The sequence below is a fragment of the Cebus imitator genome, unplaced genomic scaffold, assembly GCF_001604975.1.
Source record: "Cebus imitator isolate Cc_AM_T3 unplaced genomic scaffold, Cebus_imitator-1.0 Scaffold731, whole genome shotgun sequence".
In the NCBI taxonomy this organism is placed as follows: domain Eukaryota; kingdom Metazoa; phylum Chordata; class Mammalia; order Primates; family Cebidae; genus Cebus; species Cebus imitator.
The window spans coordinates 253,721-262,073 of NW_016108046.1; the positions used below are offsets into that span (position 1 = coordinate 253,721).

The 8,353-nt window shown below is 43.1% G+C and overlaps 1 protein-coding gene across 5 annotated transcripts in view; it reads right to left on the bottom strand.

Annotated features, from left to right (window-relative positions):
- The window catches only part of CSGALNACT2 (chondroitin sulfate N-acetylgalactosaminyltransferase 2), a 44,492-nt gene extending 37,663 nt beyond the window's left edge, over positions 1–6,829 (bottom strand). For 4 of the 5 annotated variants that reach the window (XR_001821945.2, XM_017519234.2, XM_017519233.2 and 1 more), the window contains exon 1: positions 6,692–6,829. The gene's annotated coding sequence lies outside the window, so the exon portion shown is untranslated. The remainder of the gene's footprint in view (positions 1–6,691) is intronic. The other variant, XM_037735138.1, reaches the window with a different exon arrangement.
- Positions 6,830–8,353: the final 1,524 nt, after the last annotated feature.

Consider the following 8,353-nt stretch of genomic DNA (forward strand, 5'->3'; position numbering starts at 1 on the left):
TTTTTTAGAGAGAGGGTCTTGCTATGTAGCCCAGGCCAAGTTTCTTAATAAGCCTACTCATATGATCCAGCCATTCCATTCCTAGATATTCACCCAAAAGAAATGAAAGCACATATTCATACTATTAAAATAAGATGGAGACCAGGTCTGTAAATCCCGTGAACAGACAAAGCCAGTTAAGCCATTAAAACAACCTTCACCTTGTTTGATTTGCAAATATAAGCAATAGAAGCAACTTACCTTGGGCTGTTTGTAAATGTAAGTTAAACTCTGGTTATTTTTTTGTCTGTACCTATATTAAAGAAAAGTTAGGCGGGGCATGGTGGCTCATCCCTGCAAGTGCTTTGGGAGGCTCAAGCAGGAGGATCACTTAAGGCCAGAATTTGAGATCAGCCGGGCAATATAGCTAGAAAGATCTTGTATCTATAAGAAATTAAAAAATTAGCCAGGCATGGTGGTGCATGTCTGTAGTCCCTGTTGTCCTGGTTACTCAAGATGCTGAGGTGCGAGGATCACTTAAGCCCAGGAATTCAAAGCTGCAGTGAGCTACGATCATATCAAGGCACTCTAGATCTGGGTGATTCTAGCCCTGTCTCTTAAAAAACAAAAAAGAAGCAAACAAACTTGGTCTAAGTCAACTAGAAGCCATCAGCTAACTTATATACCTAGGGACATTCCAACAGGATGGACTAAATAAGGCAACTATATAAATGTAATTAATCAAATATTGTCTTTGCCTTGCTCCCTTGTTCACCCTATAGAAATCTTCCACTCCCATTCCTTTGGTGGAGTCCCAAACTGCTTTTGATTTGTTGCTGCCTGATTCATGAATTGCTGTTTGCTCAGATAAAACTCTAAAATTTTATTCTGCCTCAGTTTATATTTTAACAATACAAAAACTTGTATACAAATGTTCACAGCAACTTCTATGTGTAGAACCCAAAACTAGAAACAAGCTAGTGTCCACCAACAAATAAATGAACAAACTGTAAAACAGACATACAGTGGAACACTGCTTAGCAATAAAAAAGGAATAAACTCTGACACATGCTTCGTCATGGACAAATATTAATAATTACTCTGAGTAATAGAAGCCAGGCAACAGAAGTACTTACTATATAACTTCATTTATACAAAATTTTAGAAAATGGAAGGTAATTTGTAGTTACAGAAAGTAAATCAGTCAATGACTGCCTGTGGTAGGTGGTACCAGGAAGGAATTATAAAAAGGGATGAAAAAACTTTTGTGAGTAATGCGTTTGCTCATTACTTTGGTTGTAGTGATAATTTTACAGGTGTCTACATATGTTAAAACTTAAAGTGTCAAATTGTACCTTTAAATATGGGTAGTTTATTTTATGTCAATTATACCTCAAGGAAGCTGTTTAAAAAATAAAGCCAAGTCAGATTTAGTAGTAGTGCCAAAAAGGCATTTGTAAAACAAACAAACAAAAAAATCCTCCAGTTTGTTTACTGAAGTATAAAGATGTGTTGATTACAAGTTTGCATTTAAAAAGAAAACTAAGCCCCTTATCTCCCCAAAAGTAGAGTACTATATATTATTCTAAAGGTGTTATCATATCTTTTCTTTTTGCCTTGTAACTTGGAGACTACAGAAGTGTTAAAGATAGTTAATTCTACAGCACTGGTCCCTCACATAATAATATGACCCTTAAGCAGTTTCTATTTAATCTTAATTCTACACAACCTTTGGTACTACGAACACAAATTTTATGCATAATTTCCAGGACATGTACATTGCAGTGTGTCAAACTAACCTCCCATAAGACTAATCTGCTCTCTGAAGGATACAATCCATTTGAGTCTATTATAAAACATATTCTGTATAATCTTCCTAAATTTTCTGCACAGAACAATTTCTCATTAAAGTTTTCAAAAACTAAATTTATAATTTTGAGTTCACTTTTTACACAGCAAAAACAAAGCCACACAATTATTTGGAAAACATAACCAGTCAGAAACTAAACCATTATGAAGTGTAAGTATCCAAGAAGGAGGAGATTAGAACATTTTATTTCTTGATGAATTATTGATAACTTGATGAGTATTACAGTGATACATGGTTTGTCAACATATTATTGAATAAGTGGTCTGTAAGTACTGATCATCTGAAAGCAGCACTTAATCAACAAATACTTGATTACTTACTGTGTGTCAAGCACTGTGCTAAGTACCAAGGACAAGTAATATCAAATGGATCCTTTTGACAGGGTGTTTTTGGAGAAAACTATACTCATGGTACCTGGATTTCAGCAAGACAAAGGAGAAAAATGCACCAAACTGTGGCACAGTAAAACAACTTAAAGAGTCAAGTGTAACAGCTACTTAATAGCTATGTAATCTTGGGCATAACACTTCACCTCTTAGGGCTTCCTCTAAAAAAAAATGAGGCAGTTTTGCCTGAACAGCCAATGTTCCTTCCAAGATACTATGATTCCTTTAATCAACACACACACACACACACACACACACACACACACACACACACACAAAATTTTTGGAGGGCAAACTTGATTTAAATGCACAGGCCATTTAATCCAGCAATTCACAATTATACTTCCCTGATTCTATACTACAGAAGTATCCATACTACTATATAAAGTCACATAGGATGTTCATCAGTGTTATGCGTAACAGCAAAATAAAAACATAAACAACGTAATAGGGGAAAGGTTAAATTAACTGCAGATATTTATATAACAGAATATTTTAAAGAAATTAGGTACATCTTTAGGTACTGATGTAGATAATACCCACAAAATGGTGTTACCATGTTGCAAGTATTTTTTTCACAGTTTGTCTTGTCTACAATAGGCTTGGGAGCCAGATGGCCTGAATTCAAAGATCTGCACCATGGTTTCCTAACTCTTCACTACAGACAAATTTCATAATTTATGTAAACTTCAGTTTCTTTCTCTGTTAAATGGGAATAATTACAGAACCTACCTTAGAGTATAATTGTAACAATTATTCAAGTAAAACCTGACAAGTGTAAGTGTTCAGTAAGTATTAGGTATTACTTCCCATTAAGCAAAGTTTTGTTGTTGGTGGTGGTGGTGGCAATAGACTAAAATTTATAAATCTTTTCCTACTTCTTGATTTTAGCTACCTGAAGTAATCCTACTAAAAATAATTTTCCCCCTCATATAGATAGCTAATTCTTGCCATTTCTCATGCAATCTATGCTCTTGTCACTAATTTGAAATGCCACTTTTATCATCAGCAAATTTCCTGTATGTGTATAAGTCCATTTCTGGCTTCTAAACCAGGAATCGGCAAATATTTTAGGTCAGACAGTAAATGTCACAACCAGTTGACTCTGCCTGTGTGGCACAAAAGCAGTCATAGACGATATGTAAGTGAATGAGCATAGTTGTGCTCCAAGGGACACTGAAATTTGAACTTCATATAATTTTCATGGGTCACTAAGCATTATTTTCTTCTTTTAGATCATAGGCTATGCTGAAATAAGTAGCCAGCCATATTTGGCAACCCCTGCTTTACACTTCCAAAAAATTTTTACACTTCAAAAATTTCACAAAATAAATACATGTGATAGAAAGGTTAAACATCATATACGGGCACACAACCCCAATCCCTGCCGTGAACCATTAGGGAAGAAGAGTAGGTAACAGTCAGCAAACCTAATACATCTTTCTATAAGCTCTCAGAAGAGGCATACTTCTTGATCATCCTCACTGTACAGATGAAGAAACAGAGACCAGAGCGGGAAGGGTTGATCTGTATTTGCCAGTCCTTTGTCCCCTAACTGACAGTTACTTCTGTCTGGCTCAGGCTGCCCAGGATTCTGCCTGGACACTCCGACCTTCAGGATCTCTGTTATCTCTGTGGTTATTTCTTCTTTTCCAATTTCTAATGCCTCCTGGAACTCCTATTAGATGTATATTGGCTCTTGTAGATCTACTTTGCATGTCACGGCTAGTCTTTCCTACTTTTTCTTTTTTGAGACAGTTTCACTGTCAGCCAGGCTGAAGTGCAGTGGCAGCCTCCACTGACTGCACAGCTGGTACTACAGATGTGCACTACCATACTGCTAATTTTAAAAATTATTTGTAGAGACAGAGTCTCATTATGTTGCCTAGGCTGATCTCAAACTCCTGGGCTCCAGCGACCATCCTGCCTCGGCCTTCCAAAGTGTTGGGATTATAGGCATGAGCCACCACACCCAGCCCTTTCCTTTTTTTTTTTTTTTTTTTCCATGGCAGCCAGTAAGTGTTCAGTAGGCATAATACCTTAACAAATTTGAATTACTAACACTTATTTTAAAGTTTTCTTCTATCTTACATTAGCTCCACTGCTTCAGTGCCTAGTTATTGTATTTGTTTGGTCTGAGGCTTCTCTTAGATGCTACTGATTTCTCACAAATGTTTAGTGATTTTCGTTGTGTGTTCACATTATAAATGTGCTAGTATCTCCGTCCATATGGAAATCACTGTACTCCTGCTGTAAATTTAAATTTGTAACTTGCCGTATCACTCAATTTTACACTTATACCTAGTACTTTTGTAGCACGACAACAACAATGTTAAGTTCTTTGACTTGCAGTCCATGATTCTTCAATCCACTTTTAGTCATATCCTCTTGGTATTTCATTTCCCCCCAAAAACCACTAACTTGAGTAGCACAATTCTTACGTAAGTGTTATGCCAAACTTCAGTCATATCCTCACTAGCTCTAACAGACTTGTCTAACAGTTAAACAAGCAATGACGGTCCGACAGAAGATGGTCATAAATGTGCAATCCAAGGGATAAATAATAATATGGTAAGAAATGAATCACTTAAGTCTTAAATTCATAATAGTTATGCTTTTTTTAAACCAACCTTGAATGTCACATTAGTTAAAATAACAAATTCTATTACATTAAAAAAAAAAAAAAGACTCCAGTTAAAATGTAACTTTCTGCCTATGTCATGACTCAGTCATTCAACAGCTGACAGAAATGCATACAGATGCTCACCAAGACATTTAATTTACAAGAATGTCCACAGTATTATTTTGGGACTGAGTCTGGCTTTGTTGCCCAGGATGGAGTGCAGTGGCACAATCCTGGCTCACTGTAACCTCTGCCTCTCAGGTTCAAGCAATTCTTCTGTCTCAGTCTTCCAAGTAGCTGGGATGACACCATGCCTGGCTAATTTCTGTATTTTTAGTAGAGATGGGGTTTCACCATGTTTACCAAGCTGGTCTCGAATTCCTGACCAAGTGATCCACCCGCCTCGGCCTCCTCAAGTGTGGGGATTACAGGCCCGAGACACCACGCCAGGCCCGAGACACCATGCCGGGCCCACAGTATTCTTAATATCCGAAATACATCATATACAAAAATTAAGAATATAAATGTCCATCAGCTGAAGAGTAGTCACATATTATTCAATGGAATATTACACAGCAATAATATAATACCATAAAATAGCATGGGTGTGTCCCACAAGCAATATGCTGAGAATACTATGCAATTCCATCAACATGAAGCTCAAAATAGAGAAAACTAAAAGCTGATGAGAGAAGTCAGAATACAGATGGGAAAACAGAGATACAACTGACTTGGAAGAAGCACAGGGCAACAGGATGATGGAACTGTTCTACAGTAATAATTTGATCAATCTGGTAGTACGTAAAAACTCATTGAGCTGTACAATTAAGATTTGTGCTCTTATTGATTTCATATGTATTTTTTGCCTCAACAAAAACAAAGAGAAAAATGCAGCTTCTAAACTGGTTGGAACTGTGCTTATTTAGGCCAAACTTTTCTGAGCCACAAATATTGGAGATCCAACATCTTTTTTCATTCTTTTAGTCACATGACAACTTTAAACAAATGGTACTGGAATACCATTACAAAATGAACGCTAACACTCTCAGGCATAAAATACTTGGCTTCTCACTTCCAAGATCGAAACTACTATTTTAATACAACATTCAAAACCCAACATTAAAATTCCAAGAGACATGAAGGGCCCTGTTCCTGCGAGCCTTGAATGACGGTGAAACGTCACGACATCCTACATCTATTTCAAAAGCACGCTAGAAAATGCCTCCAAGTTTAACAAGGCAAGAGCTCAGGAAGAAAAGCTTCAGATGTATAACCAAACTGTCATACCGCCAATACCATTATCACAAATAAAAGTATCATTGTCGTGCTTCCTGCATTGCTCAGAGATAAGAATCATTTTTAAGGTGCATTCTGACAATGCCAGAGGCTCCGCGTCTCCTCCGCCCCACGGAGCCCTTCGCCACCGCTCATCTTTACTGGCGTTCGCTGTGCCGCCTGCAGATAAAGAAGGGCTGCGGGCAGAACTATTTTAACGCGATGACTAGGTCACCGCTGACTAAAAAGTTTATCCACTGGAGGAGCAGAGACGGTGGTGAGTTGGTTCAAAAAAAATAAAAGGCCAACACTGACATGCAAACTAACGGTCTCCGGCAGCACCACACTCAAAAACACCGGGCTTTCCCTAAAAACCGGAGCTGACTCCGGGGGGCTCATCCCTAAGGGACAGGGACCTCAGCAGAGCCAGTCGGCGAGGCGACCCCACCCGACCCGACAGGAGTCCGCAGCCCTGGCCCGCGCCCCGGCGCCCGCACTGCCTGGGCCCAAGCCGACAGGAGTCGCGGACGGGCGGGCGAGGCCGGGCCAGGTACTCACCCTGCTCGCCCGCTCCGCGGTCCACCGCCTCCTGCGCCGCCGACACACCGGGTGGGCGCCCTGCGCCCTGCGCCCTGGGGACGCCACCGCCTCCTCAGCCGCCCACACCCGGGCGCGCCGCCGCGCCTGAGCGGCCACTTCCGGCGCGGGTGAGGAAATGAGGCCGCCGTGCGCCTGCGGTCCCGCCCAGTGCTCTTGCGGCCCCGCCCCGCGCGCCCGCGGCCCCTCCCGGGAAGCTTGACCCTGGCAGCTGGGTACCGATTCAGCATCGACGTGTTTAAAGTATATGTGCACGTGCCTCCAAAAACCATTTGTGGAGGCAGCAGAGTGCCCGAGGCAGGAAACCGCTCCGGCCTGCAGGCGTCCCTGCCGGGTCTCTGACTGCAGCGCTACCCCGCCCGGGAGCCGGTCCCCGGGCGGGGCCGCTGAGCCTGCGTGGGAGCCGAGCAGAGGACTTCGGGCCCCGGGGCTGTGGAGCGTCCTCGGGCACTGAGCCGCCAGCGGCCATGGGCGCATCACTGCTTTTCCCTGGAGGAGTTCCCTCACGTGTTGAATGAGGGAGTTGAGGCGGACACGCTGGGAAATGGCTTCGAGCTCACACATTGAATTTCGTGAGTGGAAAAGAGAAGCCCTTTCCTAGGCGTCTAATATGCCACTGTGTTCCAGGGACCTCCCCGGGCACTCTGACTCCCATGCCACTCCGAGCACGGCCTTAGCGGGCAAGCAGAGGCGCTGCGGCGCCGACAGCTGTGGTGGACGCCGGGCCCGTCACCGTGGGCTCGCGGGGGAGGGTATGCTGGGAAGCCCTCCACAAAGAGGAGCGGCCACCGAGCAAATTCCCATCTGCCACGCACCGCGCAGCCTCGCCTTCCGCAGCTGCATTTTCTTTCTTTTTCCTCCTAGTCCTACAGACACTGGGTTTCCTTTCTCGTTCATGGTCTTGTTTTCTCCCAGGATCCTTCTTACTGGTCTTACGGTGTGTCCGCAGGTCTGGCACACGCGCGGCGGGCGCTCCCTGAACCTCCGAATCCTCCCAAGCCACTGTGCAGCGGCCAGGGCCCTCAGCTCGCGGCGGGGAAGTGGAAGCCTGAGAGGAGGCCGGGCAGCTGCTCTCGGACAGCACCTGGCAGGAGATTGAAGCCGCAGGGTCAGAGTTGCCACCTGTTTTAAATTGCTATTTGAATCTTCCATTAGAATTGTTTTTATTTATTCATATTTTTTTTGAGACAGTGTCTCGCTCTGTCGCCCAGGCTGGAGTGCAGTAGAGCGATCACGGCTCACTGCAGCCTCCCCACCTCCAACTCCAGGTATCCTCTTGCCTCAGCCTCCTGAGTAGCTGGGGCCACAAGTGCACACCACCACGCCTGGCTAATTTTTATTTTGGTAGAGACGGGGCCTCCCTGTGTTGCCTAGGCTGGCCTTGAACTTCTGGGCTCAAGCCATCCTCCAGCTCCGGCCTCCCAAAGTGCTGGCATTATAGGCATGAATCACCCTGCCTGGCAAGAATTGTTTTTAAACGAGCTGAGGTTCTCCCATCAATGGATTTAAATTGTTACTTTTTTTTTTTTGAGACGGAGTTTCGCTCTTGTTACCCAGGCTGGAGTGCAATGGCGCGATCTCGGCTCACCGCAACCTCCGCCTCCTGGGTTCAGGCAATTCTCC